Here is a 25991-nt window from a genome sequence, read left to right on the forward strand (position 1 = left end):
TGATTGACTGTGTTCAATCATGGTGATTGAAGTGTTTTTCAATCTTGTTCTATTTTTAATGTAATGAATGTATCTGAGCCCACTCAACTCTGAGGACGCCTATTGATTTTAAGTATTGACTGAAATATTCTTAGACTAATGTTAATTGGTTATCAATAGATTGATAAAAAGAGTGAATCTGTAAGAGAATATTTTAATCTGATCTGTTTATAGAGTCTCTTATTATTCCTTAGAGTCTGTGATACTGCAAACATCTGCTTGTAGTCACTCAAAGACTCCTCTGTAGGTTGAGGTCACAGGTCAAACGCTTCTCCTATATCCGTGGGGGGTTTGAGACCTGGCAGCATCTCTTTGAGACAAGCAGACCATTGTCTCGCATCGGCTATTGATTTAGGTATACTCTCTCCTCGTGTTGGTTAGATGTTTTGTGTCTTTTGGTTCAGAGATCACGCTGGTGAAACACGGGACGGTGTGCAACTAAGTGATCTCCCCGGCCGTATGTAATTAATGTACTGTGATTAATAAACTCTCGGTGCTTTTGGCTAACAACGGTTCCAGACTCCTTCATTCTACCTCAACATTGCAACAACAGAGGTTTACCTTCACAGTACCTGAACCAACCGCCTTAAGATAAAGGCAGGGTTGGGCTTCAACCACACTCTGTTTGCCCTGGGGCGAACTGAGTGCATGAAGACTGTACAGATAGTGCATGAGTGCCACTGGCTCGCTTGGCGTAGTGGGAGCTGCCATGGCTGCCCGCACAAACTGGTCAGACTACTGCTTGACCTTTCATCTAGAACCCACCTCACCTCTGCCCACTTTGACAACCTAGGATGGCTTAGAGTAGACGACAGAGTACAGCTACTTGCAATGGGCCTGGTCTACAAGATCCACTACACCTCTATGGTACCCATGTACATGTCAAAATTCTTCCCAAAGGTCAAGGAATACCATGATCATAACACCAGAGGGAGCTCCACAAATCATGTGAAACCCAGATTTGGCACAAAAAAGGGGGAATACACGTTTCGCAATTATGCCACATCAAGGTGGAACGCTCTTCCCACAACTGTAAAGGAAAGTAAAACTATACTTACCTTCAAAACCTCTCTTAAAGAGCACCTTCGGGGGAGAGCATTGCAAAACTGGCCCCGGTAATGGTACAAATCTCAACCTGTCGTTCAATGGACAGCTTCCCCCCCCCCCCCCATCTATGTATATACTCGCATTTTAGACTCTGTTACTAACTGTATATCTGTAGACTTGGTATGTCTTAAATGTCCGGTTAGGATGTATTAGAACGAAATCTAAAATGAAAATTGTAAATAAGCAATCTGTATGTAAAAAACCACCTGTATGTAAATTGTAAATGAGCCATCTGTATGTCAAATATGTCTTAAATGATATGATGAATTGGAAATGGGGGACCCTGATGTAAACAAGACGAAAGTCTTTCTCTGGTCTGCATCCCTTAACAATTGTATGTTTTGAGCTTTACTGTACTGTACCCAATATACAAGCTGTTAATAAACTTTTCAATCAATCAATCAAACAGCAGCTGATATATATCCGCTAGCCAGTAGGCCTACATAGCTGGCCAGTGCGGAGCTATCAGGATAAGTGTGTGGCGTTGCTCTCTCACTCTGGCCATAGTTGGGGGTATCAGAGCCAGGGGTGGGAACGCGTACAGAAGGCCCGGGGGCCAATCGTGCGCGAGTGCATCCACGCCTAACGGTGCATTTAGATCGCGCATCGAAAAGAACAGCTGACACTGAGCGTTGTCTTTGGATGCGAACAGATCCACCGCGGCTCTGCCGTAACGCACCCACAGCTGGCTCACAATCCTTGGATGTAGAGTCCAGTCTGCATAAAGTGGTATACCTCTGGACAGTAGATCTGCCCCGAGGTTCATCACTCCCGGTACGTGCGTCGCTCTCAGAGAGAGGAGACGTCTACCACTCCATAGGATCAGTTTGCGCGCCAGTGTGTGTAACTGGAGAGAACGCAAACCCCCTTGGCGGTTAATATACGATATTATGGTCGTATTGTCTGTCCTCACAAGGACGTGATGTCCCCTGAGGAAAGGCAGAAAGCGTTTTAGGGTGAGAAACACCGCTAAAAGCTCCAGGTAATTTATGTGCGCCCGCTGGAGGTCTCTGCTCCAGAGACTCCTCACCAGGCGACCTTCATAAATACCTCCCCAACCTGTCAGACATGCGTCCGTGGTGACCACTTTCCGTGAAAGGACAGCACCCATAGGCACACCTCGTACTAGAAAAGTCGGGTGCAGCCAGTGGCGCAGTGCCATTACGCATTTCACAGTAACCATCACTCTCCGCGCGCCATGCAATGAGCCCCAGCAATCGCAGGCATGATCTGAAGAGAACATGTTTGCGCAGCTGGAAAAGAGCGAGACAAGCTCTGAAAGCTTTCACTCTTTCCGCTGACAAGCGAGCTGAAAAGGGCACCGAGTTCAGGCGTTGATTGATTGATTGATTGATTGATAAGTTTATTAACAGCTTGTATATTGGGTACAGTACAGTACAGCTCAAAACATACAATTGTTAAGGGGATGCAGACCAGAGAAAGACTTTCGTCTTGTTTACATCAGGGTCCCCCATTTCCAATTCATCATGTCATTTAAGACATATAAGACATACAGATGGCTTATTTACAATTTACATACAGGTGGTTCTTTACATACAGATTGCTTATTTACAATTTTCATTTTAGATTTCGTTCTAATACATCCTAACCGGACATTTAAGACATATAAACCCAGGAAGAGTATAGTCTGCGCGGGGCACAACATGCTCTTCTCTGTGTTTATTATGAAACCCAGGTTGAGCAGGTGCTTTACGAGGACATTTGTCTGCGTAACAGCCTCCTGCTCCGACTGTGCGAGAAGCAGCCAGTCGTCCAGGTAGGTCGCCAGGCGAATACCCTGTTGTTTTAACGGGGCTATCGCGGCTTCCGTACATCGTACAAACACCCTTGGACTGAGAGACAGACCGAAGGGGAGTACTCTGTATTCATAACAGATCCCCTGAAATGCGAATCTCAGATATTTCCTGTGTGGGTAATATACTGGGATGTGAAAATACGCATCTTTCAGGTCGACTGATGTAAACCAGTCGTCTTGTCGCACGAGCCGCAGCAGAGATGTATGAGTGAGCATTCTGAACTTATATCTTTTTAGATATTTGTTCAGAGCCCTTAAATCAAGTATTGGCCGAATTCCGTTCCCTCCCCGTTTGGGAACGAGGAAGTACTTGGAATAGAAGCCGCCCTGACTCTGCTCGGCGGGTACAATAGTTATAGCCCCCTTTCTCTCTCCAGAATATGGGCTGACTCTCCTCGGGCCTGCAAATGCAGAATGCCCCGAGAAGCGAGTCTGTAGCCCTGTGTTACTGTCTTGAAAACCCAAGCAGATGATGTGAGCATCTTCTACTGCATGCTCCTTAGAGCCAGTGGAGATGTCACGTCTCTTCCCCTCTGAGTCTCTATTTGTTGTGTTATGGGGCCCTCTAGTGTCTGAACACAGTAATGCCCCTTTTCGACAATCCCCACCGACACTGCGCATGCGCATGACGGTGGTGCCTTCACAACCCCAGCCGGCACTGCGCATGCGCGTGGCGGTGGTGCCTTTAAAGCCCCAGCCGGCACTGCGCATGCGCGTGGCGGTGGTGCCTTCACAGACCCGCCTGTAATCCGCCTTTTGAGAGATGCCGTAGCTGCTCTCAGAAGGGGAACAGTTGACGGGCTGTTTATTGGTTTTATTGTTTTTCTTTTCATTTTTTTGAGCTGCGCCCTCGGCCTGAAGCCTGGATGCGTCAGCGGCAAATGTTTTATGACAGAAAAATCAACAAATGTGTGACATGTGTTCGTGCGGACTTGAGGATGGTGTTAAGGCATCTCTCGAGGCGGCGGGAACACATTTAGAGCTGTGAACCGTGGACTTCCAGCTCTGTCACAGAGGGGAGAAGGAGGGGCTGTCACGCCGCTCGCTTCTTCTTCCTCGACTGCTGGCCGAAATTCTGGGTTGGCTGCGCCTGAGCTGCAGCCGGAACCGGAGATTTTCTAGGCCAGCTCGCCCTCGTCTCCAGCCTGGGCTGGGGACTCGGGGCGGGCTGCGACTTCTGCGTCTTCGGTGTTTTAAACCGAGCAGGGTTCGAGGCAGCTTGGGCGAAGGACTGCTGCTGCGAAGGACTGCTGCTGCGAAGGACTGCTGCTGCGAAGGCAGCGGCTGGACCCTTCGAGGGAGGCAGAGGTGGAGTGCCTCGTCCTCCTTCTTTTTCGACTCACACCTCCTTTGCATGGAAGCAAGAGCGGAGCCGAAAATTCCCTCGGGAACGATGGGCATATCCAGCACATCCTCCTTTTCCCGGTCTGGGAGGTTGGTGAGGTTGAGCCATCTCGCTCTTTCCTGCACCACCATGATCCCCATTGCCTTGCCCGTGGCCTGGACGGCGCAGCGTTGGACACAAAGACAAATGTCCGTGACCGCTGCCATCTCGTCCAGAGTGGCTGCCCCCGGGTTACCCGACAGGTCCTCGCAGAGCTCCGCTTGGTAAGCGGTTAGCAGCGAGGACACATTCAGGGCCCTGGCGGACAACGCTGCGGCTTTGTAGGACCGTTCAGTCATTGTCGACTGAAATCGGTCCGACTTTGCTGGCAGCGTGGGGTTCCTGCTTGGTGACGGGCCCATCCTCGGTAGGAGGTGGGCCGCTACCAGCCGTTCCATGGGCGGTATGCGGAGCAGGCCGAGCTTCTCCATTCCGTCACAGTCTAGGGAGGAGGCACCCTGGATTGGGACCTTGTTGCTGAAGGGCCGGTCTCTCCACGAGACCGACACCTCATCCAACATCTCCGGGAAGACCGGAAGGAGTTGCCTCTTTGTCCGCGCTGCTTGGGGAAAATGTTTCCCTTCGTAGCGGGACCTGGAGGTCTCCTTGGCCATTTCAGGCCACGGGATGTCGAGTCTGGCCGCGGCGCGTTTACACAAGGCCTGCAGGTCCATGCTCAGACAGGGCGAAGCTGGTGTGCTATCGCCCAGGAGAGCAGCCCTCGCTCCAGGCTTTGCAGCCTGAGCCGATGACATGAAGATGTCTTCTTCATGTTCATCCGACTCGGACAGGAGGAACACCGAGGCGTCCTCTTCGTCCTCATCGTAGTCCAGCTCGAGGACATCCTCCGCGGGTGAGACCATGGTGAGGTCTAACCGGGAGCCCCAGCTCGGTAAAGCGTGGGGTCCCGTTCCCGCGTGTCTTGCCGTCACCGGGTCCCGGCCTGCCAGGGCGCGGGATTCCGGTTCTGCAGCCATCGCAGATAATGAGCCCCAGACCGACACGGAGAGGGGTTCATTTTCTGCGGCGGACGCCCCCGCGTCTTGACTGCCGGCCGGCAGGTCAGTGGACATGGGGGGGTCCTGCTCCGACAGGCTAGCTTGGCGTGCTAGCCGTCGGCGAAGGCTCTTCACGGTGAAGCGGACACAATGTCCGCACGAGCCGGGGTTGTCGATAGCGCCTCGGGCGTGTTCCAACCCGAGGCAGGACGAGCAGACCTGGTGTGTGTCTGTGCCCGAGATCTTCAACCCGCAGCCACAGAGTCGAGCCACCGAGTCACTCCTCTGGTGTGAGGGAGAGAGGCGTCCATCTTGTTCGCCTCGTGGCGTGGAGAGGACCCGCTCTCAACAGGTAGGTTGGGAGAAAAAAGGTGTTACCACCCTGTCCTTAATCCGGAGAAAAGGACGGTGTGGGTCTTTTATTCCCGGAGAATACTGACTGGTGTGACAGTATGCTCCTTTAATCCTTTCCTCCTCCGTGGGGAAGAGAAAAGAAAAAACTTCCTCGCTACCGTGGTGTCGATAGTGAGGGAGCGAGCTAACGCTAGCTTGAAAAAATCAGACCTACCTTACTTTCCGGGGAAAGAGAACGGCGAGGTCGATTTCAATACTAACTGTCGTTAGTATTACCGTCTTCCTGCGAAGCAGAAGGAGTAGCCGGCGAGCGCCCGTCGACCGAAATGGTTATTTGGGTTCAGTCTGTGGACCGTTAAGCTTGTCCGGCTACTATAGAGATGTGCTCTGAAGCGAGAAGAGGTGTTTGAATGACGCATGCGTCGTGGCACAAGCTACTTATAGGGGGTGAATTCCCTGACGCTGACGTCAAGATCACCAGCCAATCAGGATTGGCGTAATGAGATTGATGCTTCTGTTTGCTCCGCGATGAGGCGCATCCATAGTGAGACATCGAACGGAGTGTTATGAATGAGAACTGCACTTGTGTTAGGACAAGCAATAATGTGCTTAGACGCCCATATGGTGATTGGAACCTTTAAGAGACTTTATTAGTTTCGTACCTCAGATATTTCTTTAAACAGAGACAACAACAGCAGCTGCTCAAAAGCCCTTCATTAATCTTGCACGTCAGGCCTAAAAAATGAAGACAGATCACAGTGAGTGGTAGTAATCCTACTTTGGGTGTAATTTATGTGTTCTGTGTTTGCTTCTCAGGCAATCTATCCAGTTTATTGAGGCGCTGAACAAATACTAATCGCTGGTGAGCACTTAGAGACTCTCTCTGTGTAGACCAGGGGTCTGCAACCTTTTTGACCAAAATAGCCATTTTGCTCCTTTTTCCAAAAAATTGTTTTGTCTGGAGCCGCAAAACATATTAGTTTTTTATTGTTATATCAGACAAAAACTACAGTATTTTTGCATTTATTAGGCTATTTATTACATGATATAAAACTGTTAACCTCTAATAAGAAACAAAGAACTCTTATAAGGAGAATTAAAAATAATACACAGGCCTACTTTAAAATAAATTAAACACAGCACTTGGGGAGTCCTCTGCACATTTGAAGGGAAAAAAAATATTATTAAAATGGGCCCACTTTGAAATAAATAAAACATATAGCTGCACCCTAAAAAGAGTTAAAGGTAGGGTAGGTAAGAATGGAGAAACCAGCTCGAGTGCGCTAGAATTTGAAAGTACACAACCGGAAAAAATATGCCTCTTCCTTCAGACTTTTTTACAGAGTCCCTCCTCCAACACACACGAACGCACACATGACCAATGAGGGCACGAGATACATTTGTGCACAGATGGAAGGCTGACAGGCAGTTAGGCCATCCAGTTATTTTAGCCGGGCCGGCTCAGATGATTGGTCGTGCTTTTTACAGCGCGACGGCTTCCAGAGATTAATTTTTGTATGTATTTATTGTCAAAGCATTTCATATATTCATTGCTATCGGGACGTTAAGAGCATTCCATGGAATATAACAAAGTGTTTTCTGAAATAAATTACATACCCCATTGAATTATGACTGAAGATCGTCAGCTGTCTTCCTCTCCCGTGTTGTTCCCTGGTTGTTCCTCGATACGTAAAGGCTGCAGCACCTTTGACAACTTCTCTCTACATATCAAACATACCGGTAAACCAGCATCGTTTGCTGTGAAAGCATACAACTCTGTCCACGCAGAATAAAATCCTGTGTTCCTCCGGTACTTTTCTTTGATTTAGGTGATCCATAGTTCGCTCATCGAGCCGGGGGTCAGGTTATTCGCCTCCAAGAAAAGGCGCTCGCGCGGGACCGTAGCGGGATGTGATGCATATTTTAGTTGACCTAATTAAAACCGTTTTGTTTTTTATTTATGTGTCACAGTATCACCTCAAAATACAAGATACGAAACATTTTCAACCATGCAACAAAATATAAATAGTCCTACAAATACTTTTATTTTATTTCCTTCTTATTTTTGTCTAAGCTCAAGGGAGCCAGAGCAGAGGGTTTAAAGGGCCGCATGCGCCGCGGGTTGCCGACCCCTGGTGTAGACTAACGGCCCGTCTACACTACAGGCATCAAAAAATGCTTTCAACGCTTCGCCCATTCATTTGAATGGGGTGACGTAGGATATTTTCAAACTTCGCCGAACTGCATTGTGGGTAGCATGGCAAGGCGTTGCAAGCATCGCGAGCGTCTATCGGCGTCAAAAGTTGATGTCGGGGGCGGGAGATTCATGTGATTGGTTGTTGGTCGCGTTGCTCGCAAAAAATCGCCAAGCTTCAGACACGCCCAGCTTCAAGCTTTTTTGATGCCTGTAGTGTAGACGGGCCGTAACGGCCCATCTACACTACAGGCATCAAAAAATCAACGCGACCAACAACCAATCACATGAATCTCCCGCCCCCGACATACAAAGCAATAGCAATGTTAAAACGAAGTAAACTGGATATAAAATCCCCAAACAGGCGAAAACCTACCAGTTTCACCCACTGTCTCTGCCACCTCCCTCCATGCCTGGTTCCTCCGGTTTGTATCCCGGTAAATAGTTCTGGTCGGAAAGAACCGGGTGATTTGCTACCGTAATTTCTCGTTTGGAATATGAGGAAATGAACTGCGGTCTGGCTCTCCCAGCTTGCACGCGGTTTGATTGGCTAGCGCTTGTACTGGCGGGAATTGCAAAAACGGGATTTGATTGGCTGACGCCAGCTTCGAGCAAGCATCGAGCCGATAGACGCTCGCGATGCTTGCAACGCCTTGCCATGCTACCCACAATGCAGTTCGGCGAAGTTTGAAAATATCCTACGTCACCCCATTCAAATGAATGGGCGAAGCGTTGAAAGCATTTTTTGACGCCTGTAGTGTAGACGGGCCGTAACACTTAGATTTTATGAAAGGAGGCGACCTCTAGAAGTGAAGTGGACCATTTGCACAGGGCACTATGTTAATTAAGACCAGCGTGTTTGCTGATCTGACTGCTTACAGCTTAGAAAATTAAATGGAGGAATCAAATCAACTTTTATCTTCACACATATGCACAGCACCGCAGACAGAAACCTTTATGCTGCATTTAACCCATCATATTGTTTGGATACTATATAGACTTGGAGGGTTTTTCAAGTAAATCTTTACATTTATTGCCCAAACTCTTGACAAAATGTTGTTATTTAAAACAACAGGAGGGGGAGTGTAATACATGCAAAATAATGTAAGATGAGGAATGGAAAATAAATTACTATAAAAGGATCATACCTGGGTCAGAAACCCATTCTGAATACACTTATAGATATCTATTTCTTCTCTGCTCTATGAGGTCCAGGCTGCATCCAACACGGTTTAACTCCCTGCTCACGTACAGTCTGACATGTCAAAGGTCTCTTTAGACCGTGGGTTGAGCCTTAATTGGCCTGCTTGTCACAGTGCGGTTTCCATTTCATTTCATGGTCAGACTGAGATCTCCTCTGCCAGACCTGTGGACGGGGGGGACCACAAGATCCCAGTGGGCCCCCCATGGGAAATTAAAGCCCTGCGTGGATGATCTCAGTCTGACACTATCTCTCTTTCTGTGGTCCCCTTTGCCTATTTGCTGATTTTCTCTCTCTCTTTACTTACTTTCCTGAGACTTATGTACAACCACTGGTAATATAAGTACTTATATATTTTACTTACTAAAAGTAGCAATATCACTTTTAAAAAGACTCTTTCTGTTACTCTGTTAAAGTCCTGCATCAAAATGGAATTTGTATCAAAAGTGAATGTGCATATTGCGATTGGGTCAAGAAGTAGTACAAAAAGCAGGTATTGTTATTAACATTAATGGAGTCTCTGTCCAATTCAATTGTCCCAGTAAACTGTGAGTTGGCATAAACAATACCATCAGCCCTTATTAATCCCATGTTTTACAACAGTGCTTAACCCTCTATGTCAAATTGTCCTTTGTGAGGGAGCATTTCACATGTACAGGGTTGGGAGGGTTACTTTGTAAATGTAATCAGTTACTGATTACTGAATACATGGCTCTGAAATCCGAATACAGTTACAGTTACGTGTCTTAAAAAAGTAACGTAATCAGATTACTTTTAGATTACTTTTGGATTACTTTCTTTTTCCATCACAGATGGGTATGTTTTGGTGTACAGGAGACACAAAAAGCAAAAGGAAACTGAACGTGTTTTTACTGTTTTAATGGCTTATCAAGAGCACAACTGAAACATCACATCTGAAACGATGTAACAACATAATACACTTGTTGGGGATGTAGCTTGGGATGTGAGGAGTGAGGGACACGGCTTAGAACGGGCATGTCGCCTTCTGTCCTGCCAGTGTTGGCAGGACATGAATTAAAATGTCAAACTCGGACTTCATTTTAAGGACATTTCGGCCAGGGGTGTAGAGCTATATTTGTTTAAGCACCGGATTGGCAAAACAGGAGAGTGTGTGCACCAGTCTGCCTTGATTGATTGACATTGATTCATGTCCGTGACACTCACAGTATCTGCTACCCGCAGCTGTTTTATAGAAGGAACACCTCCTTCACTTCATGAAATCTCTGCAGCACCAGGAGGCAGCGGGAGGGTTAACTCCGCCTCTGAGAAGAGGAGCCTTTCACGCACCGCCTTCACTGTGTTTACCTTCAGAAATAATCCTTAGTAAGGCTAAAGACCGACCGCAGGCTGATGTGTTTTAACCACACTCACACAACACACACACACACAACACACACACACACACACACACACACACACACACACACACACACACACACAACACACACACACACACACACACACACACACACACACACCACACACACACACACACACACACACATACACACACACACACACACACACACACACACACACACACACACACACACACACACACTAAAGCACCCAGATATTGTTCTAAACTGTATTAAAGTAAACAGGTATTATCTTGAACTGTATTGAAGTGAACATGTATTATTTGGGACTGTTTTAAAGTAATCCTATATATCTAAACCTTCTTACTTACACTCCATGACCCAGAGACCCTGACACACACACATACACCTCCTGTCTCCATGCAGCACACACACATAAACTCCTTAACCCAGATATCAGCAACACACACACATAAGCCTCTGCTTATCAGCATGCACACACACACACACATACACTTTCCCTCACTAACACACACACATGTTCTTTTTTCAAGGTTCTTTCTGGGAACAATCCCAAGCACCAATATATCTGTGTACAATGTTTGATTGTTTTAAAAGAATAGTTTGTGTGAAACCTTCCCTGGGAAATTAAAGGAGTTGGGTCCGGTGGAAGATAAGAAGTGGCTGTCCACCTCAAAATATATCCATATATACTGTTGTGTAGTCATGCAAAATGCCCCCTGTTTCTGACTGGCTGGTCCCGATACCTGTATCGCACAGCAGTAGAACTGGGAGTCTGGAGTACTCTGTAAACTTGTATTGGTGTTTTTTACCATTAAAATCAGATTATTGTTATAACTTTTATGCCAGTGTGTTGAACTCCCTCTTTTATCAATCTGACCAGGCTCATCTAAAGGACGGCGCGGAGCAGAGGTGGGCTTTAAGCCACCACTATTGTGTTTGCTCCTACAACACACACACGCGATTTAAACGCAGACGTTTGTCAGCGGACCCGCGATTTTTTTTCAAACGCTTTTTTGGTCCATCTGCGGCGGTAATAGGTTTTGTGCACTGTGATGATTCGGCTGTACCTTTAGTAATGCATATTAAATGTTGTGAGGAAATCTTTCCACCAATAATTCCAATAAGTAATCCAAAATGTATTCACTTCAGGTTTACGAAAGTAACTGTAATCAGATTACTCGTTTTTCAAATGTAACGTGAGCTGAATACAGTTACTTGATTTATGTATTCTGATTACGTAACGCCGTTACATGTATTCCGTTACAACCCAACCCTGCACATGTATGAGGTTCATTTTCCTCCCTTATTCTTAGTAATGGCCTCTATAAATGATGGCGATGGCGATGCCCACAGTGTGAATGCATTATCAGAGTTTTTTCCAGCGGCAAAAACCCCAAGGTCTATAATACTCTATCTTCATGAAACTGCAGCATATTAAATACCTTGAGTGGTCAGCCTGGAGTTCAGACTTCCTTCATTGGCATTGCAAATCTATAAAAACAGTATTAGCACTAAACAGATATCACTCATCTATTTACTCATCCAGTGTGACTGGGCTTTAGAAGCAAGGGAAACTCCATAGGGGCAGCCAAATGTGGCTTTTTGCAAACGTGGGCCCTGATGGAACTTGATAAGGGTTTCCTGAAGACAGCAACACTACAGTCCCATTTTACATCAACCAAAAGGAAGGAAACGTCTATAGGAGGCCAGCAAGGTTTTCTTCCTCCTTTTTGTCGAGGCATCAACCTTTTGCATATAGTTAAAGGTCCTTCTATTAGGAGACTTGACCTTCTCCTTATTCTCTCTCTTTTTTATTTGCGGTGCAGAGTCTTTTATAGAAAGCTTTAATAAGTTCCTTCATCAATTGTCTTTTTCCTTTCTTTTACTGTTCTCCTGTCTATGTTGGTCTCTACCCATGACTAACTCAAGAGTGATATTTAATTCAAGAAATGATAGACAGTACTATGTTTTTCAAGGACGTATGCGAAGACTCTTTATTGCTGGCCACAGGATGGTGGAGGAGTGGGAAACTGATCCTGCCCTTTTTAAGGATTCAATGATAATGTATTGTTATTCTGCAACAAAGGCTCGCACAATGAAATGCAGTTGTATCCTGGTCCATTTATGCTACAGTATAAAACATAGACTATAGCCTTATTATAATCTGACAGTAAGCTTTATTAAATGTACTGTATCATAATGTAATTTAATTAAACGGAGTGTTGTAATGAAACTAGTACTGTATTTTGAGAAGTGAAACAATCAATAAGATCTTTAAAAGTGAAGCTGTCAATCAATCAATCAATGTTTATTTATATAGCCCAATATCACAAATGTTACATTTGTCTCAGTGGACTTTACAGTTTGTACAAAATATCAGTATGACAATACGACACCCTCTGTCCTTAGACCCTCACATCGTACAAGGAAAAACTTCCGGAGAAAACCCACAGTTTAAAGGGAAAAATGGGAGAAACCTCAGGGAGAGCAACAGAGGAGGGATCCCTCTCCCAGGATGGACAGACGTGCAATAGATGCCGTGTGTAAATTGAAAAGATAATACATTTGCAACATAGGTAGTCCAAATGTTTGGAAATGCATGTGTGTATAATAGGAAGATGAATCCACGAGGATATCCATCCAGGACCTATGATCCAGGACCACAGCCACGACTCGCGATCCAGGGCTCGCGATCCAGGACAGAGGAGCGCAGGATCATCCATAACTCCGGATCCCGGCGTATATAGACACCAAAAAGAAAGACATTTGGGGAAGCTGGGTTAATCGGAACATGAGAGTACACAGGTATAGACAGAGAGAAGGAAGAAGTAAGATGTCCCCCGACAAACTAAGCCTATATCAGCAAAACTAGGGGCTGGATCTAATCAGCCCTAACTATAAGCTTTATCAAAAAGGAAGGTCTTAAGCGCACTCTTAAAAACGGATAGGGTGTCTGCCGCTCGAACACAAACTGGAAGCTGATTCCACAAATGTGGAGCTTGATAAGAAAAGGCTCTGGCTCCCATTGTACTTTTAGAGACTCTAGGAACAACCAACAACCCTGCATTCTTGGAACGCAATGCCCTAGTAGGACAGTAGGGTATAATGAGTTATTTAAGGTAAGATGGCGCCTGCCCATTAAGGGCTTTGTAGGCGAGAAGAATAATTTTAAATTCTATCCTGTGTTCTATAGGGAGCCAGTGTAAGGCAGCCAGAACAGGAGTAATATGGTCCCTTTTCCTAACTCTGGTTAGTACACGAGCCGCAGCATTTTGAATCAGCTGAAGCGACTTGACTGACTTCTTGGTACACCCTGATAATAAAGAGTTACAATAATCCAGCCTTGAAGTAACAAATGCATGGACTAGTTTCTCTGCATCGTTTTGAGGCAAGATATGCCTGATTTTTGCAATGTTACGTAGATGGAAGTAGGCGGTCCTTGAAATTGATTTTATGTGGGCGTTAAAGGATAAATCCTGATCAAATATAACACCAAGATTCCTTACAGTCTCACTGGAGGCCAAATTAATGCCATCCATAGTTAGTATATCCTTAGATAATTTGTTTCGTAGATTCTTCGGGCCAAGTACAATAACTTCAGTTTTGGTCGTGTTTAACATCAAAAAGTTTAAGGTCATCCACGTTTTTAAGTCCTTAAGGCAGTCTTGAATTGTATTTAGATGATTAATTTCATCAGGCTTGATTGATAAATATAGTTGAGTATCATCCGCATAACAATGAAAGTTTACAGAATGATTCCTTATAATATTGCCTAACGGAAGCATATATAATGTGAACAAAATAGGTCCGAGCACTGAGCCCTGTGGCACTCCATGGCTAACTTTGGTTTGCGTGGAAGATTCATCATTGACACTTACAAACTGAGAGCGTTCAGATAGATAGGACCTAAACCAGTCTAAAGCAGTTCCCTGAGTTCTCTAAAGCAGTTCCCTGAGTTCTCTAAAGCTGTCCATTTCATTACATTATATTGATGTACTAAATGTAAGCATTTAGATGATAATTTGTACGAGACATTAAAATGAATCCATTGACACATTTGACTAGGGCTGTGCGATTATGGCAAAAATCATAATCACGATTATTTGGGTCAATAATTGATATCGCGATTATTTTGACGATTATTCATTGACCATTTATTGAACTTTAAAACAAATAATATTTTACCAATAAACAAGATCAACAAATATGTTGGAGCGCACTTCCAAAACATATATTATTAATATGATAAATACAAATAAATTAGACCAAAAATAAATTAAATCAAATATGATGCAGTGCACTGTCACAACCTACTGAAAACTCCTTAACATATAGCCAACATTTTGGTAAAACATATTCAACATATTCCACTCAGTTAAACGTTGAAGGCTGGCCAACCGTCATGGTCCAGAAGTAACAGGAAATAAATGTTGAACTACAATTTAAGACCAAATAAAAATGTTTAGGCCACCATGGCAAATGCTGGTAGGGCTGCTCATGTCATCTCTTAAAGATTTTTTGCAAGAAACACCGGGCTGTTTACATGGTCTGGTTTCAGAGATGAGCGCAGGCAGGCGACGATATTGCCACCTGTACTGAAGACCCTCAGCCACGCCCCGACACATGGGGTGACGCCGGCCAATCACAAAGCTTTGATGCGTTCATGTGCATTATTCTGGCACAGGAAGATTATGTTACAGGACATTAACGATAAAACAGAATATTGTTGTTCTATTTTTAGACACATCTCGCGATCGACTGGTTGGGCACCCCTGGGCTAGACCATAGGTCCGTTGTGGTAGCAAAGTAGTCAGCTGAAGCCACATCTCTCTCAACTTCCCCACGGCATTTGTCATATAGTGCAGGCAGCGCAGACCTGCTGAAATAATACCGAGACGGCATCGCGTAACGCTTGTCCAACGTGTTGACAAGTTGCTTAAAGCCCTGGTTGCTAACAGTGCTAACTGGGCACATATCTTTAGCGATGTGGAATGTAATGGCAAAGTACTTGCAAATAGCTGTACCCTTCTTTTTAACGAGTTGCTGCTCTTGTTCTGACATCTTCGCTCGCGCTGAACACTCACAACACATGTCACTCCCACGTGGCCGAGTGGGCTTTTAGGGAGGGGCGAAGCGCACCCAGCGAAATAATCGTATTTTGTCAATTATGCTGTTTTCATAATCGTCGCAAACCATAATCGTAATCGCGATTAAAATACGATTAATTGCACAGCCCTACATTTGACCCATACAAATGTAATAAATATAAGCAGTTTCCACTTTATTTGATCTTATTGATTTAATGGAAGACTGAATTTGGTAGATGTAGTGGCACACAAGCTAGTCAGAGAACTGCAGACCTTGCTGAGGAGAGTTGTGCATGTAGAAATCTGTTCATATGAAGTTGTATTTACATTGGTGCCGTTTAAGCTTGTGAGAGTATTTAACCCTCGACTGGTAAGATAGCATTTGTCTTCTTCTGATTCTTTATCTTCCACGAACACAATGCAGAGTTCATAATACACTGATACAGAGTGTCATGCTAGATGAGCTTCCCATGCAGTAAATGCTCTGAAAACCACTAGCATTTGATATATTACTCTCATTACAAAACAACATCAGTGACATTCCTCATCTTACAGTATCTCCCCATCTTCTATCCAAGAAGAGGTCTATATAACTAATTCCCAGCATCCATTCAGAGCAATTCCACTCAAATCTCATGCTGCTTGCCCCTCACCCAGGAATAATTCATATGTGGATGGCCATTTGGTGAGCGCTGCAGCATGTAACTGATCTGTATCTATAAGACAACAGACGGGAAAACATGAGAGGAGCAGCAAGTCTCAGCAAGCGTATTACAATTCCATTCAATTCTATTTTAAGCCACAATGCATGCAATCAATTTGTCATGTGTCACCGCCGACCACACCTCGTGTATGACCTCTTTCATTATGCTGGTTAGATCCTTGTTGGGAGATGGCGCTCAAGCAAAAAGTGTCAACAGAAGGATAAGAATGACAGGGTTTGGTGGATTTCCATTAACCCACCCTATAAGGCCAACCTGCGTACAGATTCTCATTGTTATGTCGAATGAATTTTTTCACTATATAAGCCCTATGACAAGACATTGAGGCTACAGAGAGCTGAATTACTGTCATTCACACAACAACACAGTAAAGCGGTCATTGGCATCTTAGGCTCTCTCTTACTGTGCTCTTACAGATAAAACTAATAAGTACGAGGCTTTTTTGGTTCAATATTCTATAGAGGAGAGTCACATTTGAGCATCTATAACTATTAACCAAGATAAAACAAAAAATATTTGATTTGCATATGACAACCTCTCCCATCATATGGCTGTATCTGTCACTAAGTGTGTTTAGTAGTGATTTTTGTTTTATGTGTTCAACAAGACCTGGAGTTTCCCCAAACAATTTTCACAATCTATGTGTTTATAAAAAGGCTAAAAGAAAAGGTTTAAAAATATAAGAAATACTTGTGTTTGCCAAGCATGGGGTGGTGGCTCTGCCAGCTAGATGGAGTTGGTCGTGCCAGCAGCAGCACCTGTTCTGTGGCGGGTTAATTTTCTCTGAACATCATAATACCTTCCCACTTACAAAACCATAGAGGAGAGAGAGGAAGAGTTGTGACTAACATACAGTAACAGCACATGACGTGTCTTTCAAACCTTTCTGGTCTAAATGGTTTTAGGAGATTAGTGTTCATAATGTGCAAGTGTGGAGGAAGATTATCAATTAAGTGTTAGAATCTGTGCTTATTTTTGGAGGAAAAGACGGTGGCCTCTGGTCCAAAGAAAGGTACATTGGTGACTCTAAATACATTTCACTAAGGTTTTCTGTCGATACCATAGACTGTATATATAGGTCGATACATGTCAGTCTTTCGATTGTTGGAGACCCACTCAAGGTGTATCCTGCTTCTCGCCCGTTACAAGTCCTATAGATTCTCAACATCTGTTGACACATTATGGACTCAAAAGCTGGGTTAGGCTGCATTGTAAAGGGGCCGGGGGCCAATGTTCATCGTTGTAAAGGGGACCCGACCGTACAGCATGGAACCATTATCTGGTTTAAAAGAGGAAATTAGAGAAAAGCTTAACTTAACTTGAAAACAACAATCACTTAAGAGCCAAAAACCCTTTTTTAAAAAGCACAAACACAGAATATAAAGAGTCGCAATGATGATCAGTCTTACAAGCTCAACTCTTGTGTTGTATTTAAACAGTTTAACAATCTCTACTGTGTTGCAATTACACAAAATGATCTCTATACTTTGGGAAAATAAACAACTTGCTTAAGTCAGAGAAAAGTATGTAGATTTTGTGCTAAGCGCAACACATACACAAAGCAACAGGTTTATGGGTTAGGTGAGGTTGGGAAATCTATTTTATTGTCATCTCAGAAAGTAACAATACATCGTTTTGGTGATGTCTTCTCAGAAGGGAAAAACCTTTATCCAGAATTCATAACATTTCATTTTCATTTTATTGAGTTCAGAACAATTCCCCCTAAATTGCTATCCAAGTGTTATAGTGTTTATCCTACTGACTTTTCTACCCTGAGAACTGAAACAGGCCAACAGTGGGGGGTGGATCAGCATTGTAATTGTAAAAGTGTTGCTTTTATGAAATTGACTGTTTTCCTCAGATACAAAATTAATTGTATGAATACTATGTGTATCTTTCTTAGAGTACATCACAGCAGGAACACAATACCAACTGCTCCAGTACAGTCGGATGTCAAACAGACCGTCCACAACCACAACTGTGGGAACACAGACAGTGGAATGTAAAGTGTCCGCCATTTCTGTTGCTACACATGTTGGCCCGGGGAACACTGAAATCGGCACACGTGAGAAGCAAAGGTAGACTATAACACTGACAAATCACAGATACATTACCTTAATTGTGCTTTTATTACATGTACAGCACTTGGGCTCGACCAAAAATCTTTTTTAAATGTGCTCTATAAATAAAACCTTATTTGATATTATTGTATATCACAGAAATACTGTTATGTTGACTACAAGAAATACAGTGCTGTTTGTAGTTTGTACATTTTTCATGAATTAATCTGTCAGATGTACACAAGTTGTTGGCCTTTTACAATGTATTAGTGTCTTATCTAATGTACATAGTATTTATGCACTTTTCCCTTTTTATTAACAGGCATCCAGGCCACGGTGTCTTTCAAAAGTGTTGGCACTAAAACTTCCACCTACACAGAAATCCCCTTGTCCTCTACACCAATAAAGGGCCCAGGATTGGGACCTAGCAAGAGACCTCGACTAGAGTTGGAGCAGGAACAAGGAGAGACTTCGATTGAATTTGAAGAGACTCTGGATTCGAGTTACCACCCTGATGATACTGTAGAAGAATCTGACGTATCGTAAGTTTGGTATATTTGGTACACATTACTATTACTGTTGTTCAGAGTTGACATCTAACATGTATTGTTAATTTTGTTTTGTTACATTAGACTTCAGACACGTTCCACGCACAGTGACGCAAAGTACATTGTGTTTGAAAGCTGCCTCGGACAGCTGCTGAAAAATGTCCGTTTTGTAAGACAGACTGTGATGTCCAAAAACGAAAAAATGGGACTTTTGTGGCGTTCAAACAACGTTGTCCAAACTGCACTTACTTCAGACAATGGGAGAGCCAGCCCATCATTGGAAGTACCCCGGTTGGCAACTTACAATGATCTGCTGCTACATACTTCACTGGTGCTTCCTTCTTCCAACTAAAAAAGGTATTTTACCATCTTACATCCATAGCATATGAAAAATGACAGAAGTGGACTTTTTCAAATACTTGTCCTGTTTTTTTATTTATTCATAGATATGCAGAGCCATGCAGCTGGAGATCTTCCAGTATGAGACCTTCAGGAGGCATGCTAGGCATTATCTGGAGCCTGCTATTATCCACAAGTGGAAAACTGATCAGCTGAAGATTTTCCAGCAACTACACCACCAGGGGGGAAAGGTCACAGTTGCAGGAGATATGAGAGCAGACTCTCCAGGTAAGCAGAAACAGACAAGACAGTCTAGTGCCAGAGTTACTGGTGTATATTACAATTCATCGAACTTATCCATTGAAATTCTGTTGAAAAGTCTTGAAACCTCCTGTATTATATTTTCTTCAGGCCACTCAGCTAAGTTTGGGAGCTACACACTAATGCACCTGGGAAGCAACACCATTGTGGACTTCCAGCTTGTTCAGGTGGGATTCTCTTTCTGGGTGTAATTTTAGGCGTGCTGGCTGTTGATGCATGCTTCAGTGTATTTATTAGGGCTGTGCATATTCACTGGTCTCACGATTCGATTCGATTACGATTATCCTGTCAACGATTCGATTCAATTCGATATCCCGATGCATCCCGATGCATCACGATTCATACCAATGCGTTGCATCCTCAATTTTCTATATTACTGCACATGGCTTATTTTTTCATTAATGCATACATGCAGTAAATACATATGAACTCTCTTTTTATTATTTAGAAAGTGCTTCAGAAATCAATAACATAAATGTCTTGACATTCATTTATAAACCAAAATAAATGAATTGTATAGGTCTAGCCTCCCTAAAAACAAAAAAATAATGCTTCTGCAGTCTAGCTGCAGCTTCTAGCTACGGTCTTCTGTTAAAAAAAGGACACTGAATGTCCTGAATGTGGCATCACACACAGGACTTGAGTCTGAACACAGCAGACAACAGGAGTATTTACAACAGCATATACAAACAAAAATAGTGCATGTGGGTGCACACTTACATTCTCTGTTTTACTGTTACATAAATCCCATGAATGTATGAGATTAAATTAGCTTCATCATATCTCAGTGATTAAGTGAATAATAAAGTTTATATCGGGTCACTATCAGCCTGTCACTCATTATTTTCAGGGAGGGGGCGGGGTTTGGAGGAACGGAGAGGAGACGGTGATCGCGGAAGCTTTTTTCCTCCTGCCTTCACAAACTTTACACACGTATATATCGTCTGGAAATTGCTAGAGGACATTCATACTTTGCAATCCAAGACTTAATTAAATCCACCAAAAACCTGACATGATTGTAACGCGATTATTTTTGAAAAACATAAATTCCTGTGCCGCAGCGACACGGAGTGATTCAGAGCGGGTCCTTCTGCTGTTGGTTCTGGACTGGTGGTGTTGTGTTGGTGGATAAAGCAGACTGCTCCGTGTTTGGTGTTGCTGTGCCGCTGTCACGTCTGTTCCCTGATCTCTGCGTCACCGACCGATTTGATATTAAAGTGACAGGGGAAAAAAACGTTATAGTAAAGCCGCGGCCGGAAAATCAGGAAGCAACGTTACTACGCTATAACCGATTATCTTCCGTCACTGCATCGAGACCGAATCGTCCACGTCCGCATCGCAATGCATCGTAGAAACGATTATTTTCAACACCCCTAGTATTTATGCCCTATTTCTTATTTACCAACAGAGCAATTAAGTAGGTGGTAGTTACCACATGGAAAAGGAGGGACTCAAAAGATGCCTAGATCATCTGGAGTCAAACGATTTGGCGGTTGAGTACATTGTGACTGACCGTCATCCACAGATCCAGAAGTTTCTGAGGGAACGCAACATAGAACAATTCTATGATGTCTGGCACTTTGAAAAAGGTATTTATCCCTATATGTTGTAATGAAAGTATACCAAATCAGAGACACTGTCCTTTTTAGCAGCAGACATGACATGTCTGGATAGGTACATGAATGATATCCCCCTATATGTCCCTCTAATCTGGTCTTTCCTCTGTTATTGTAAACTGTCTGGCAGACCACTTGATCACAGCACCTTTTGTCATTGTAAATTACATTTCACTCACTAATCTTAGGATAATGGGAGTACTCTTTAGGATGGGAATTTACAGTGATGCATATATGAATATGTATGAGTGTTTCCTGGCTATACAATGTTTTCAGACATAAGGGTGACGCCCTGACCATTGTCATGCAATTATCATATGGATGTTATGGTTGTAATTAACATGCTGTGCTTACCCTTCTGTTTGCCCACCACCCTCTTTCCACCACACCCTTGAATATTGTCCATCACAGCACATCATTTACACACTATTGCTTGAATATTCACATGCGTTTTCTTTTTTATCAGGTTTGTCCAAGAAACTTGTGAAACTTTCACAGAACAAGGACTGCAAGTTGTTGAAGAGGTGGCTGCAGAGCATAAAAAACCATGTGTACTGGAGTGCGACGAGCACAACCTCGGGGCCGGAGAAGGTGGCAAGTGGGACGTTAGTGGTCAACCACCTACAAAACATCCACGTGCATGACGACCCCCTATTCCCCAAGTGTGAACATCCTGAAAGAGCCACAACGGATGAAAATAAATGGCTAAAACCTGGTAAGTTCAATATTTATAAAACAATTGCAAATAACAAGTGAAACATTTAAAAACACTTCACTTCCTTCATAAGATAGGTAAGATAAGTTGTAATGTTCTAATGGGCTGGTGATGTTTTTGTAATTTTACTCAAGATTCAATAACACTCCACAAAGTTGAGAAAATACTCAACAACAAGAGAGTTCTCAAAGATGTGCAAAAGCTAAGCCATCACTACCAGACCTCATCCCTGGAGTCGTTCCACAGCTTGATTCTGCGTTTTGCCCCCAAAAATGTGGTTTTTTCCTTCATGGGAATGTTGTGCAGGTAATACACTGTATTATTTATTCAGTAGCATCTTATAACACAGTGACTGTTTAGTGGCATGAGGGTTTTATTCTGTCATAACACAAAGTCTTATTTTATTTTGCTATTCTATAGGTTGTGTCTAGCAGCCATGCATCACAATGAGAATGCTGACCGTGAGCAAGCCACAACAGCTGCAGGACTACCTGTGTACAGATTGGCCTATCCAAAATCAAGGAGGGGAGAATGCACCGCAAAGCCTGTAAAGAAGGAGCCTACATACAGTAAGTTGTCAACATTTTTTTTATTACAAACATAAATTACATTTTAAATTATTATAGCACAAAGTACCAAAGAACTGGCCAGATGGAGAACCGGGATGACTGCAACAGATGATGGAGGGCTAGAGAGATAGCCACACTGAATTATCTGTACAATGAAAGAATAAAAGAGAAATGAATAAATGTATACAAATAATTAATTATTATATGAATGTTATATTTTTCAGTGTACGTGGGTGAGCTGATGAGGCTGGTGTTTTGAAGAAGTCTTTGAGGACCCAACACCCTTTGTGGAGGAGATGAATAAAATCAACATCCCAAAGGACCTGTCCACTCAATTTGACAGGCCCTCAAAGGAGGAAGTGGTAGCCCGCCATGTCTCACGTTTTAGTCTAGGGGCGGTCGGAAGCCCACGTACTGTCCAGCCAGATCAGGGAACTCCTGGCGTATCCGGCGGACCACACACGACGGGGTGACCACTCTGATTCCTCGTCCCAAAAAGCCCCAGCACCAGCTTACGAAGCTGCGATAGGCCGGATGCCTAAAACGCCTATAAGAGGAGGAATGGATGATAACATATATGTGCTATCCTGTTTTTTCTTGAACAACTGAATTTCCCCACAGGGATTAATAAAGGTCAATTTGTACATTTATCAAAAATAAAGTTTGATGGAACTACTTGATAGCCTTTCTTCCCTGAATTATTTGCTCCTAGATCATTCATATATAGCAAACCATTATTTGATTTTTCATCTAATACAGTAGTAGTTTATTATAGCTAAAAATAACTTACTCTTCTTCAGTTCTACGCCTCAAAGGTCCATAATCAAACCGATAAATATTGTGGAGGTTCTGCAGGGTGTAGGGATTGAGGCAGTTTGGTTCTAGTCCGGGGTGGTCAACCATGCACACAATGGGTTCTGGGACTTGGTGCATTCGTGTTAAAACCTATAGGAGGATAAGATATTTGTAACATAATACGTTTAGCAATTAAATCCAACTATGGCGAGGTTTACAAAAATAAACATTCAATTACTATAGAATAAATAAAAGGGCATATAGTCTATTGACTTGACAAGTATGTATGTATATAATGTTGTGTGCTACTGTTGGTGTTTTTGTATTTGTTGTGGTGACACCCTGTTTTGACCATAATTCACCTTTGGTATAGTGTTGCCACACGGACCCTTTAGTGTGTGCTCTTAGGTTTAGCTTGTCATTCCTAGCTTGTCAGACAGAGCAGACATGTATTTTACCTGATTCTAAACACACCGCCCCCGACTCCCTTTCATCGGCACTACACTGTCACCTTTCTAATCTCCCTGCAACAGAGGTTTTCCACCTCGGTAGGCATTACTGCGCAGTTTCCACACGTGCACCTAAATAACAACAGTTGGAAAGTTTGGTTAGTCAGCGGACACACTTGTTACTGTGATGTAGATAAATGATGAAGTTCTAACATTACATCTGAAATGTAGCAGCTATACAAAATTAAAACGTTCCACTGTGAAACCGCCTGCTGTATTCTTGTTTGGGACGGTGGATCAGGTCCATCACGGTCCGTTTCACTCTCAGGGTCGGACTCCGGTTCGTACATATATGGCTTTACTGACGCCATTTCATTTCTGCTACTCCGCTCAGAGCCGAAAAAACACCATGGGCTAAGTACCCGCTAAACCACTTTATGGCAGATGTCAACAGGGGCAGAGGCTCTCTGGTGGTTGACAAATCAGAACAGAGGGGCCGAGCTGACCAATCGGAGCACACTGGGCTCACAGGGAGGGGGGGGGCAAGAGCTGCAACGAGCCGTTTAGTGGAGAGAGTGAATTCACGTAGTTTACAGAGATGCTGTATGCGAAACAATGTGAGTTTGGAAAATTGCACAGTATAAATCTATTCTATCAACAATGGAATTGTGATCAGTGGAAATGGCCATGACATGTGACCTTTAAGTGATTTTGGTATGTAGTCAAATGTCAAATGACTACGTACATATGAACGTCATGAACGCACGGCGCGTGCTGTTACGTGTACAAATTGACGTGCTTGATGTGAACGAGCCTTTTGGGGGCGTGGTTAAAGTTGCGCATGCTGTATGAGCGCACATACGGGTACTTCTCAGGCATGACGGGTAATCTGTGACTTGTATGATATATTTCTATCATTGACCTTCTACTTTCCCCCTATTTTGTATGTAGGCTACTCTTAATATTTAAATGTTTTCATGAAATATAACATATTCAATAAAAATGCAATAACGTGCTTTAACCACTAGGCGGTGCGAGTTAAAAAACTGTCAAATGTACAGTGTTAACACAATAAATTATACTTTATGAAGATGTTACAAATAACACACGGCATACAATGCCATAATAACTTTGTATTATTAGTGTAGGACACTTGTGTATGTATAACATCTGAAGATGTGTAGTTTTATTCATGTTTTCACATAATTTTACAGGATATTGCTATATTACAGTATTTCACATATTGTAGTTCTACCAGTGGCGAACCGTGTCTATCACAACTGGACCTTCTGTAGGCACACACACCCCCCCCCCCCCCCCCCTCCGCGGCATTATAATGTCCGTCTTTTCACTGAATTCTCGTTTTGAAAAGGGTACTCACAACAATTCCGCAACAACTTCATCTTCACCTGTTGCACTTGTCATTTCAACGTTGAAAACATTAAAACGGCATGAATTGCTTCGTCGCATTCATCTAGAATTCTAGATCCTCTGAAACTCTGAAAGAATACGCCCATTGGCTACAAATCAATATATGATTGGTTGATCAAACTGTCAGTCCAAACTTACGCTCTCATTCAGTGCAACGGCCAGGGCATTCGATCAAGGATGTAGAATACCTTGGTTGAAGGATATTCTACCCAGAGACCCAGAACAAGATCTGATTGGTTGCTTTATTTTCTAACACAAAACCACTGAAATGCATAGTGCATGGTCCGAGAAGGACAAACACATCAACGTAACACTGTAATATTACTGATCAACAACACAGATACGATTCTCATTTATTAATTTTATATACATTTTATTACATTTTATTTATATAATTAAATCGATTTTTTGTTTGTTTTATCTGAATGTTCCAGGGTATTCTCTGAATACCTTGAAGGCCCTGACGGTTCGCCACTGAGTTCTACACATTAATATCTGAGGTATATCCTTAATTGAATGGTCAGCTATTGAAATGCTGATTCCATAGATGTGTCTCCCATCACCCAAAACCCCTGACTATTCTCTTAACTCAGTATTTACATTCTTCAATTCAGAGAAAATCAGTAATATCTTTAAAAACGACAAGTCCCTGTCTATCAGCTGTGCACCGCTACCTATCTACCAATTTGATCAAATATAAAAGTCAGCCGAATTACTATTGATACTGCAAGGAGACGTATTGTGTGAAGAGAAATTGAAGATGTTGTTTAATTGCTGATATATTTTTGATCCACGTCACGTATTCAGTTTCGGTGGCAGTTCTTCCAGTTTGTCCAAAGGTCTTCTAATCAGGGCTCTATAAATAAAGAACTACGGCAGATG

At 43.2% G+C, this 25991-nt stretch overlaps 1 long non-coding RNA gene across 1 annotated transcript; it reads left to right on the forward strand.

The window, feature by feature from the left end:
* The first annotated feature begins 18207 nt into the window (after positions 1–18207).
* On the forward strand, positions 18208–18968 carry LOC117540225. Its single transcript, XR_004568129.1, has 3 exons — positions 18208–18344; positions 18649–18868; positions 18959–18968. It is a non-coding gene; the product is annotated as an uncharacterized LOC117540225 (long non-coding RNA).
* The last annotated feature ends 7023 nt before the right edge of the window (positions 18969–25991 follow it).

The sequence above is a fragment of the Gymnodraco acuticeps genome, unplaced genomic scaffold, assembly GCF_902827175.1.
Source record: "Gymnodraco acuticeps unplaced genomic scaffold, fGymAcu1.1, whole genome shotgun sequence".
NCBI classification, from domain to species: domain Eukaryota; kingdom Metazoa; phylum Chordata; class Actinopteri; order Perciformes; family Bathydraconidae; genus Gymnodraco; species Gymnodraco acuticeps.